This window comes from Drosophila santomea, chromosome 3L (genome assembly GCF_016746245.2).
Source record: "Drosophila santomea strain STO CAGO 1482 chromosome 3L, Prin_Dsan_1.1, whole genome shotgun sequence".
Taxonomy (NCBI): Eukaryota; Metazoa; Arthropoda; class Insecta; order Diptera; family Drosophilidae; genus Drosophila; species Drosophila santomea.
The window spans coordinates 25,024,351-25,037,371 of record NC_053018.2 but is presented as its reverse complement, the minus strand read 5'-3'; the positions used below and the strand labels follow the sequence as shown (position 1 = coordinate 25,037,371).

General features: G+C 39.0%; 1 protein-coding gene and 1 long non-coding RNA gene across 4 annotated transcripts in view; one reads left to right on the top strand and one right to left on the bottom strand.

Moving 5' to 3' along the window:
- LOC120450650 (calcium/calmodulin-dependent protein kinase kinase 1) overlaps positions 1–13,021 on the bottom strand; it is a 62,386-nt gene that overhangs the window by 45,639 nt on the left and 3,726 nt on the right. The gene's annotated exons all lie outside the window — the stretch shown is intronic.
- Positions 595–2,556, top strand: LOC120450651. The gene is made up of 2 exons (XR_005616299.2): positions 595–1,145; positions 2,406–2,556. It is a non-coding gene; the product is annotated as an uncharacterized LOC120450651 (long non-coding RNA).

The window sequence follows — 13,021 nt, the reverse complement described above, 5'->3', positions numbered from 1 at the left end:
GACGCAAATCCCGACGCACGGGAACCGGCTTATTGTTTACTGACCCGGTTGACTCGAATTTTTTCACGAAACCCATTTTCATAAAACAATGTTATGATTTGCACGTGCTGCTTGACACTGTAAACTGCCATCGTGGTTCGAGAGGACGGATTGAATATAACATACTGCATTTGACATCTGTCATTTAAACAACATGGCCCCAATGAGCTTTACATATGTCAAAATGATTTTTATATTTGATTTAAATAGATTCTCGATATCGGAATTGTTTCAATCATTTGACTCAACTACATACTGGGTCACTGCAAGCAGAAATATTCTGCGTTTTTTTTTAAATCTGCCAAGAATAAGTATTATGGGCATGTATAGAATGTTAATTTGTTCCAGGTGCGGGAAAACAGTTTTGCAATAATTAATGGTTTTATTTCCGACAACCACGTTCATACAATAATATGTGGTAACTTTATGGCATAATAAATATTAATATAAATTCGTTGATCTAGAAATTCAGAATACGGATCAAGAAAAAAACATGTAATCTCTATCTATTCTTTACGATTTACTTATGAATATAAATATATCAAGCTCCTTACTTTGAGATTTCAATAACTTCAGCCGATCAGGCTTTTAATTATCTACTTCGATTTAAGAGGGGAACTACCTTTAAAGGCTGCAAAAAAAGACTTTGTAGGAAACAGGATACTGTTCTTTTTAAATCCATATAATATTTATTCAGACTGTTTCCTGAGATAATAGGAATAACTTTTTTACAAACGTGAAAATTTTAACAAAATTATTAGGGGTTATGTCACCGCTGACATCGCAGATTATGGAGGTGTGCTGTACACATTTTTAGTCTGAAATTAACAACCCAATCATTTTATTACTCAGGTGGGCTTTTTAACGTCGATGAACTGTAATCTTTTCAAAATTCAAAAATTATCCCTTTCCCACAGGCTCTAAAAAACCAAGTTCGGGATTTTCACAAAAAAATTCGTTGTAATTGCTGTCAAACAAGGTCTAAGAATGAGTTTTTTTTTAAATTTTAGTCTATATAAAATAAATTAAATACCGAAAGCGTTTGCGGAAAGCGAGTTTAATATAAACAAGCAGTTATGAAAATTTAAGCTGCTCTATAAATCACGGTACTCCTTTAAATTTTGCTGGTTGTTAAACTTCTAAAAATATTTATTTCGTTTTGATGTCTTCCGAAATGTTGTTGGCCATATATAGAAAAATCCCAGAAATCCTACCGAAAATGTATTATTTCATAAGAACTTACTTAATCTTGTTTCACTGCTTTAATTCAAAAAAAAAATTCTTATACCCGTTATTCGTTGAAGTATGTAAAAGGCAGAAGGAAACGTTGCCACGCGCACCCTAACGCCCACAAGCCAACCAAAAAAACTTTTGGCCACGCCCATTTTAACGCCCACAAACCGACCAAAACTGCCACACATATACTTTCGGAAACACTTTTAATTTTTTTTCATTTTGATATATATGGTGTAAATTTCTATAGATTTGGCAAAAACGTTTTGCCACAAGCACTTTAACGCCCACAAACCGCCAAAGACTGTCAGTGTTAAAATTGTCCTTCGCACTTCCACTAGCTGAGTAACGGGTATCAGATAGTCGGGGAACTCGACTATAGCGATCTCTCTTGTTTCGAACTGCATACGCACAGGTCTAAAAATACTAACGAGTTTCGGGCTTTTTTTTTTATCAGGGGTTCCACTGCTGGCAATTGACTGGTATCAACTTTAACTATGAACTATCAAAAACACTTTATTACTTACTAGCTGTTGAAAATAACGAACATGTTTTCAGGTGGCAACGCTGTTTCATACGTCATTTTGTAAAATAATGGTAGGCTTTTAGGCTAAATTCATAGCTGACCGCAACATGCCCATTTCTGACCACTTTTCAGAGTTAATCTTCGAAACTAAATACAAGTTTGTTTTAGGAAATCCATAAAAATTGACATGAAAAATAAAAAATAAGTAAATAAAAACAAATCGATTGAAAAGCTTAGGCTTTTTCTAAGTTTTTCTCGCATTTATTGTTGCTGAGATCTCGGGGTATACTAGATTTATTTAAAAGTATGTAAGAGTCAGAAGAAAGCGTTTCCGACGATATATACATATATTCTTGATTAGGATCAATAGCCGAGTCGAACTGGCCATGTTCGTCCGTCCGTCGTATATCCGTACGCTTCGACATAAAACGACAAAAATTGCCATACTTGATATTTTTTAATTTTTTTATTAGTCTTGTAAATTACTATCGATTTACAAAAGAAACTTTTTGCCATGCCCATTCTAACGTCACTTACACTTTTGGAAACACTTTTAACATTTTTTTTATTTTGATATATAAATTATATATATATATTATTTTTATAGATTTGGCAAAAGCTTTTTTCCACGCGCACTTTAACGCCCACAATCCGCCCAAAACTGTCTCGTCCAATCATCGGGGAAATTTTTGATATCCCCAATTTCTACCGATATTCCAGAAAATGTTGGTATTTTTGTTCGCACTTTCACTACCTGAGTAACGGGCATCTTATAGCCGGGGAACTTGAGTTTTGATCCCTATTGGCAATGCCAATCTTTTGTTTGTTGGAAAATCAAGGGAATTTTATTGGAGATGCCACAAGCGAAGCTGCAAGCAACACATCTAGGTATAACACTGGATAAACGCCTCACCTTTGGGCCGCACCTCAAAAATGCAGTAAAGAAATGTGGTCGCAGATCCCAACAACTGAGATGGCTCATGAACAGAAGGAACACCCTCTCGCTGAGATGCAAAAGAGCTGTGTATGCGCACTGTATCGTACCGATCTGGTTATACGGGATCCAGATTTAGGGAATCGCAGCCAAATCAAATTATAAACGAATCCAGGTGATGCAAAATCGAGCACTACGACAAATAACTAACTGCCCCTGGTACGTACGGAACTCCACACTCCATAAGGACCTCAATCTCTACACAGTTGAGGAACAAATTGTGAGACACACAAGTCGATACAGTGACAGACTACTGAGTCATAGCAGCCTTCTTGCAAGACGTTTTATCCCCGCTCGACCTCTGAGACGACTTAAAAGGCAAGGCTTTGCCAAGACATTTGGACAGCAGTAAAAACTGCTATGTATATATGCTCCTACTTCACTAATTTGTATATAGTGTTTGGTAACCCCTACGATATTTCTCCCCTGTGATGTTAAGATACAATATTATGATGAACGGATTCTTCACTTAATAAATAAATATTAAAAAAAAAAACTACCTGAGTAACGGGTATCTGATAGTCGGGAAACTCGACTGTAGCATTCTCTCTTACATATATTGGTATCCAATCCTTGCAGAAGTTAGATAGAGATAAGTTAGGTAGATATGCTTCATGTCCATTTCACGCGAGTCTAGGAATATTCTACTTATATTATTTTTCGTAAAAAAGCTGTTACTGTCCCACTTACTTTCTCCAGAACTCTCTTCATCTTATTTTGGTTCGTTTCACTTCGATCCGTTTATTGAGATTCTTCTTCTATCCCCCTATGTGTTAAGATATTGGACACATTGTGACTTCCAAATTTAAATCGAAAATAAGCGTTATTATTTTCTATACAAATATTGTCATGCTGCGAATATTGCAGTTCACTGCAGTCCTTAATTTTCAAGAAAAGATTTATATCTGAGTGAAATTTTCGCGTTCATATATCAAAAAACAGATTATGAGCATATGTACATATGATTTAAAAATTTAATTACAATTGGAAGATTTTGATCTTTTGATCTGAAGAAATTACTATATACAATAACTTAATAAGAGGAGGAACAATTAAAGATGATGCTATGGTGAAATCATATATCTTAAATCTTATCTTAATTTTTCAAAGAGTTTAAATATGATGTTAAACGCAGGTGAACTAGAATTGTTTCCTAATAGGTCACGTACTAAATTGCCCTTTACTGAATGAAAGATAAGTGCTCGTGTTTCTGATGCCATTCAGACATTATCCTTAAAAAAAAGACGTTGTGGGGTTTTATGGACGATTCAATATAATTTGACGATGCGCTGGCTCCATTAGTTGATAATAACGGGTGCATTTCTGGTAACGGGTTTTATTATTTATGTTAAATTGGCTATAAAACTTCTATAAGGATTGCTGTTATTTTATTAAATTTTACGTTGAAGAATTATTAACTGTCATATTGAGACTGCCAAAAACTATCTATCTATCTACAACTATTATTTATGTTAAATTGGCTATAAAACTTCTATAAGGACTGCCAAAAACTATCTACAAGCAACATCAATAAAAATTCATTTGAATAATGGTAACCAGCTTACTTTAGCCGCTGTTTACTGCCCACCTCGTTCCACTTTATCTGAAGACCAATTTATGGAATTCTTCAACTCACTTGGAGAACATTTTATAGCAGCTGGGGACTATAATGCCAAGCACACCCACTGGGGGTCTCGACTCGTGAATCCAAAAGGAAAACAGGTCTACAACGCCATTATAAAAGCAAACAACAAGCTCGATCACGTTTCTCCTGGCACACCAACATACTGGCCTACTGACCCCAAAAAAACTACCTGATCTAATTGATTTCGCAGTCACCACAAACATTCCCCGTAATTTGATAGGCGCCGAGTGCCTCTCAGACCTATCATCTGACCACTCGCCCCTCCTAATAAATCTGCTCCGACACCCAGAACCAGCAAACCTCTCTTATAAGTTGACTTCAGTAAAAACCAACTGGCTCAATTACAAAAAATACATAAGCTCACACATTGAACTTAACCCACCTCTCGAAGCTGAAGCTGACATTGATAGTTTTGTTATCTCTCTGGAGTCAATCATCGTTGCTGCAGCTCGCTGCTCAACGCTGCAAACAGTAAGAAAAATTACAAATCACAAAAAGACCAACCTGCAAATCGAACAACTTGTTCTCGAAAAACGACGCCTACGGCGAGAATGGCAGTCCTCCAGATCACCGTCGGCAAAACAAAAGTTAAAAGACGCCACACGCAAACTTACAAAAGCTTTAAAGCAAGAAGAAGAGCTTGCCCAGCGTACTTATATTGAAAAATTATCAACATCCAGTACAAAAAACTCACTGTGGAAAGCTCACCCAACTCTTGGCTCACCCACAGTACCAGTGATCCCTATTAGAAACCACACAGGTGGCTGGGCCCGTAGCGACAAAAATAGAGCCAGCGGATTTGCCACTCATCTACAAAAAGTCTTCCAACCGAATTCTGCAACAAACACGTTCGAAATTCCGCCCGCAACAGACGACTCCCAGCTTCATCGTGCCCCAGTTGTGTTTCGCTCAAACGAAATCTCAAAAATCATCAAAGAACATCTGAACCCAAAAAAATCTGCAGGGTGCGACCTAATTATCCCTAAGATGATTATTGAGCTGCCTTACTGTGCCGTATGCAGCATTACCCAGCTCTTCAACGCCACCACCAAACTTGGATACTTTCCAGGAAGATGGAAAATGTCACTAATAATAATGATACCAAAGCCGGGAAAAGATCACACTGTTCCATCGTCGTACAGACCCATAAGCCTTCTATCCTGCTTATCGAAACTTTTCGAAAAATGCCTACTGTCTCTGACTATTACTCCATTCCTGAACACGCACAACACAATACCAGCACACCAATTTGGCTTTCGCGAAAAACACGGAACTATTGAGCAAGTTAACCGCATAACATCAGAAATACGAAACGCAATTGAAAAACGGGAATACTGCTCTGCGATATTTCTAGATGTTTCGCAGGCATTCGACAGAGTTTGGCTGGACGGTCTGATGTACAACATCAAAACAACGCTTTCAAACAATACTCATAAACTTCTAGAATCGTACCTCTACAACAGGAAGTTTGTAGTGAGGTGCATCACTGCGATATCCGACGAACACAGTATTGAAGCCGGCGTCCCACAAGGCAGCTTACTAGGCCCAACACTATACGTCCTATACACAGCAGACATCCCTACAAGCAGCAACCTGACAGTTTCAACATTTGCGGATGACACAGCTATTCTCAGCCCAATCCAAGCATCATCTCAGCTAGCCATCTACCTGGTCGACGTGGAATAGTGGTTATCCGACTGGCGTATAAAGGTAAACGAAGAAAAATGGAAGCAAGTAACCTTCATCCTTAACAGGCAAGATTGTCCACCGCTCACGCTGAACAACGTCGCACTTCCAACAGCAAACGAAGTGACGTATCTGGGAGTACACCTCGATAGAAGACGTTTGATAAGTCCGTGACTTTTTGAATAAAATATATTTTTTTCGTCAAAGAAGCGTTTTATTTCTCAACATAATCTCCTTTTAGCTCTATACATTTAGTCCAGCGTTTTTCCAATTTTTTTATTCCTTCCAAATAATAGGTTTTCTCAAGGCCCTCAAAATAGTCGTTTGTTTCTGTGATGACCTCTTCATTTGACCCGAATCTCTTACCGCCGAGCCATTTCTTCATGTTTGGAAACAAAAAATAGTCACAGGGGGCTAAATCTGGAGAATATGCTGGATGGGGTAGCAGTTCGTAGCCCAATTTATGAAATTTTGCCATGCTGACTACACACGTGTGCACCCGTGCATTGTCCTGATGGAACAGCACTTTTTTTTTCGCCAAATGCGGTCGTTTCTGCTTCAAATCAATATCGAATCTGTCCAAAAGCTCTGAATAATATTCGCCGGTGATCGTTTTACCCTTTTCAAGGTAATCGATGTGAATGATACCTTGTGCATCCCAAAAAACTGTGGCCATGACCTTGTTGGCCGACAGACCCACCTTGGCCTTCTTTGGTGCACGTTCACCCGGAGAAACCCACTGTCTTGATTGTTCTTTGGTCTCTGGTGTGGTGTGGTGGATCCATGTTTCGTCTACGGTAACGAAACGGCGCAAAAATTCGTTTGGATTGCGGTTGAACATCGCCAAACACTCCTTTGAAATGGTCACACGGTTGCGCTTATGGTCGTGTGTGAGCAATCGCGGCACCCATCGCGCGGAAAGCTTTTTCATGTCCAAATATTCATGTAAAATGTGATGTACCCGTTCAGTTGAGATGCCTACAGCCTCAGCTACCTCACGCACTTTCATTCTCCGATCATCCAATATCATTCCATGGATTTTGTCGACGATTTCTGGCATGACGACCTCTTTTGGGCGACCTGAACGTTCGGCATCACTTGTACTGGTACGACCACAACGGAACTCAGTAAACCATTTCTTAACCATTGAAATTGATGGTGCAGAGTCCCCATAATATTTATCAAGTCTTTCCTTGGTTTCGGTGATGGATTTTTTACGCAAAAAATAATGCTTAATTAGCACACGAAATTCACTTTTTTCCATTTTCGTTAAAATTCACGAGATCGTCTGCTTTCAATGCCTATAAAACGCAAACCAAAAAACGCAGCTTTCTCAAAATTTTACAGTCAGCTGTTAATCGATAACTGCTGACAGGAGCAGTGTTGTATTTAGAGCAGGTGCGCGGCAAATACAAAAAGTCACGGACTTATCAAACGACCCTCGTATCTTGGCGCCGACACATCGAAGCCAAGAAAACTCACTTTAAACTGAAGGCCAACAGCCTTCATTGGCTTATCAACTCCCGCTCACCACTCAGTTTGGACTTCAAGGTGCTGCTCTACAACTCAGTGCTAAAACCAATCTGGACTTACGGCTGCCAGCTATGGGGAAATGCCAGCAACAGCAACATAGATATCGTTCAAAGAGCGCAGACGAAGATATTGAGAACTATCACCGGGGCACCGTGGTATGTTCGAAACGCCAGCATTCACAAAGATCTAAACATGCCACCTGTAAAAGACGAAATTGCGGAAAAAAGGAAAAGTACCTTAACAAGCTATCAACGCATCCTAACCAGCTCGCGAGGAGTCTAACAAGTCGTTTCGACGTAGTCGTAAACGGCCCGCCACCATAACATCTTAGATCTCCTTTAAGCTCTGGTTCGACCTAGCGGACGATACACCTTGAGGCCCGCCTTCCTTGGTCCACATAAAATAGCCGATATCTTACAGAAATGGGGAGTAAGGTTTGATGCAACAGTTGAGAGTTTATCGAGTAAAGGGATATTGACGGTTGAACATTTTGATGGTGATCAGCAGAAATATTCATCATCTTTTAATTGGCAAAGCCAGCAGTTGGTTCTGGAGATCCCATAAAATGGTTCCAACGTTCAATTGGGGAGAGTGTTTTGCTGCTTTTCGAGAAGAGAGTAGAACGAGCAAAAGCCAATAAAATCGTTCAATGTTTGTAAGCTTATGGATACACTATCAGTGAGTTTTGCCGAAGACGAGTTAGTAGAGATTATCCATGGAAATTTACTAATCGGCATGAAAGAAAGACTGTAGTTTGAATGGAATTATTTTATCTATCCCTGGGGGTTCCGTAGGCTGATTCATAGGCGAGAGAATATTCTTAGGGAAACAGTCCGACTGCGGCCACCCTAAACTAAACCAACTACAAGAAAAGTAAATTTTAATAATGAAATGGCAGCAATTCAACGCACAACTCCTGTGTTGAGCTGGAATTGTAGTACTCCGAGCTACATATCGGACAATTTCTTGGCTTAGATACGTATTTTTTGTTATGGTTGCGGAGCCCCGCAAATATATTAACCCAATTGCCAGAACTGCAAACGAAATGCTGAAAAGCGGTAAGGAGGGGCACCCAATCCAGGAAGGGTGCCAAAAGTAGAAGATAGCGCTAGAATAACTGTTGAAAGGCTTACAATTCAAACAAAAAAGTTAGATCAAGAGTCAAATTCTAAAGATAACATACCTTTTAAACTATAGAATCTATTATTTAGTGCGTGAACTAATTTTCGGGCTCGAGAAAGAGAGTGTACGAAATACCCACAGAATGCGAAATTATTATCGTTAATTAAAAAAGAAAAGAACTAGGATTGTGTGAACTGTTTTTCAAAACAATATTGATAGTCGTAGTTAAACTAGTGTAAGATTTGTTCGGGAGCAAACCTAAGTGGTATCGGGTCGTCAAGTCTCACAAAGTTCCTGAAAGTCTAAGCGTAAAAATAAAATATTAAGATAAGGAGATCCTTTCTATAGCTCAGAGATTAATATTAGGTATAGATTTCTGGCGTTTTTAGATTAGCTCCAGGGATCATTGGCTCTATCCTGAATGAGAACATAGAAATATAAGAAAGAGAGGAAAAATTATTTCCAAATTTTGAAAAACAAGGATTAGGTCGCACTGCCTTAATTAAGCATAGTATTGACGTAGGTGAAAACGGGGCTGTAAAACAGCGTTATTATCCTGTGAGCGCTGCAGTAGAAAAAATTATGTACATGGAAATTAATCGCATGCTTAGTATCAGAGTGATCAAATATATGCAAAGTTCGAATTGTGGTAAAGCCAAAAAAAGTACGTTTATGTGTGGATGCACGGAAAGTAAACGAGGCTACAAAAAAAGATGTCTATCCGCTGCAAAGCATCGAAAGCGTATTTGATCGTCTGCCAAAGGCATATATAATTTCGAAATTAAATTTCAAAGATGCTTAATGGCAAATTGAGTTGACAGAGTTAACCATTGACCGCTTTAACATTCCTAGGTCGAGCATTATATCACTTTACGGTCCTGCCTTTTGGTTTAAGTAATGATCCCTCGACGATGTCCCATCTAATAAATGACCTAATTTCGCCGGATTTACGTCAATGCGTTTTCGGATATCTCGACGACCTATGCATTGTCTTAGAAGATTTCGCGTCTATGATCATCATCTGTGATCAATTCAAGAAAGCAAACCTTACACTGAACATAATGAAAAGTCACTTTTTTACTAAGGTGATAGAAAATGGTGGAATTGCCGTTGATCCAAAAAAAATCTCATGTGTAATAAACTGGCTCACACCCAAAAACTTCAAACAAGTGAGAGGTTTCCTCGGTGTATTTGCTTGGTACTGGCGATTTGGACTTTGCAGACCTGTTCTATTACAGAAGTCTTAAAAACCAAAAACGTTTTAAATGATCTCCGGAAGCCCAGAACACAAAGCTAAAACTAAAACAGTTGCTAACTTCAGCACCGGTGTTACAAAATACGGACTTTTCTTGTTAATTTTTATACACTGTGATGCTAGTGATTATTGCATAGGCGCTGCGCTGGTACAAGTATCTAATACATGAGAGAGAGTGAGAGAAAATGTGAGATTTCATTATTACTTATCAACATTTCCGATGTACGGAAAGTTGCGATAAAATCCGGCAATCAGAATAGGATTCATGAAAACGCACAATTTCCAGATTTAGTAGCCGAGGCTTCCTAGTTCGATAAGAAAGGTCCGAAAGAAATAAATAAAATAAAACGACCGAACGCGTCAAAGGCACGAAACACCCATTACTTTAACGGCGAAATTGTAGAGGTAACAAGCGTCGCCGAGATGCAATGGAACCGTTTACATTGTTGTTTTTGTTGTTGCTACCGCATAGCAACAGCGAAACTGGTAAACGATGGCGGTGGCTATATGTACATATACATATATGTATATGTAATATGCACTTTTGTTAATGTTTTGCAAAACACAGTTTTGCTTTTTTAAAGCGCGAAATGTACGAAAAATTAACTACGGATGCCTCAGCGTACGCCATTGGAGCTGTAATTCCGAAGAAGAACGTCTGATTACAATGATCTTAAGGTCATTGAACGACTGGGGATTAGTTACGGCATAAATAAACGGGAACCATTAGCAATAGAATAGGCAAAATGCACGAACTACAGCACTATCTATACGCGGTTAAAGACATAAACATTTTTACCGCCTCTGACCTTTGCTGTTTGGGAATCCAACCCAAACGCAATAATAAAGAGATGAAAAGGGCGCATTGATAAAATCGGTGCTAGAGGTGGAATCCTGTGTGGCTACAAGCCACAGCGAATTAGCGCTCACCCATGCACACCTTTAAATTGCTTTTAAAATCAGATAAAATTAGGAGACGCGCAATCCCAGCGGGAGCGCACCTTTATATTGTTTGGAAATAAAGAATTTAATCGGCCTCGCAGACAGAGAAGCGTTGCTGAAAGAGCTCGCAGACATAATCATTCCAAAGGCCGTCTTCAAAATTCTGGCATGACGGCACAAGAAAACATTAAACAGGTACTCTCCGAATACTACTTTCCGAAAATGGCAAGGATGGCTAACGAAATAATTACAAATTGAAGGACGCGCGAAAGTCGAATATGACAGACGTACGCTCAAGAACTATCGACTACCGGCCCTCCTGAAGATCATGAATGTCTGTCCAAATGACAAAGTAATCTAAGGCTGACGGCAGAGTGCGCGCGAGAAGCGAAGCGAAGCGATGCGATAATATTGGGCGAGAACGAGCGATAAAGCTCTTCAAGCATTTTTAAGTGAAATCGCTCGAAAGATGTCAGAGTGAGAGCGAGGCGAGTTGCGAGCTCAAGCGATAAAGCAATATCAAAGCGAGATAGCAGTTTGCAACCTGCTTTATCGCTTCAACTCGCTCAGAGCGTACGATTGTTGTTGTTGTTGCTCGAAAAAAAACAAATGGCAAAAAAGAGAAAGAGAAAGACGACGACGAGGCATTTTTTGACAGCCTACTACCATACATGCGGAAAATGGATCCGAAATAAAAATTATTTTGTCGAATTGAAATTCAAAAAACAATTTTTAATTTTTCTTTTGACGGTATTTCCGATACCGACAAACTATAATACACAATAAATATATTAAAAACTTACCTCAATGTAATTATTAATTTTTGACAAGGCAGTGTAGGGTGTATAACAAAATTTGGCCAATTCTTCATCAAACGACTACTAATTTTATTTAATATATAATCAAAAGTCGAAATAGACATACGCGTATAGTTAAAGAACCTATCTGGGTAGTTTCGTAAATCATTGTATAAATTGTTGAATTCACCTTTTTCATCTCTGTTGGTGCTAAGGGGGTGGTCATCAGTTTTTATTTTTTTTTTAAAGTTTATAGTTCGTACGAATTCATGGGGTTCACATTTATAACTAAAAGAGAGCAATGTAGCTCGCTTCTCGCCTCGCTCTCACTCTGTCATCTTCTCGCTTTGCTCATAGCTTCTCGCTTCGCTCGCACTCTGCCGTCAGCCTAAAGTGATAATGAACCATTGTTTAAATCCCATTAAGCATTTTAAACCGTAGAGATGATTCTGCTAGCCATGTAGCGGATGTAGTGCAAGAAAGCGTCAACAACCCACAGGTGGAAACATAACTCTGAACGCTTAAAATGCACTAAAGGTCAAGAAAAAACCCTCCCGTCAGAAGAGTCTTTGAAGTGGGCAAAAAGGTGTTAGTAAAGTCCAACAGAAGGCTTGGCAAAAAACCACGGTCCTAGTTTGTCCACAAAGACAACTTAAAACAAGAGAGAACGCTATAGTCGAGTTCCCCGACTATCTGATTCCCGAAGGAAGCTCTTTAACACTGACAGTTTTTGGGCGGTTTGTGGGCTTTAGAGTGGGCGTAGCAACATGAATCGATAAACTTGCGCTCCGTGTATGTCTCAGGGGTCTGTATGCTTAATCTTTTTAGCTTTTGAAGTTCCTGAGATCTCAGCGTTCATACGAACGGACATACGGACATGGCCAGATCGACTAGGCTATTGATCCTGACCAAGAATATATATCAAGAATCAAGAATATGTCGGAAACGCTTCCTTCTGCCTGTTACATACTTTACAACGAATCTAGTATACCCTTTTACTCTACGAGTAACGGGTATAATTAGCACGTCAGAAATTCACAATCTTCCCCGTAGCACATCGTTATGTAATTTTGCGGCTTACAAGTATTATAGTAACAGAGTGTAATGGAGAAATCCATTCAATTAAGTATTACAAGTATTATAGTAACAGAGTGTAATGGAGAAATCCATTCAATTAAGGACTGTTCAATAACACCAGGAGTCACTTTCTGTGAGTTGGCAGTGGAGAGCTCAAAGGAGCAGGTTGTGT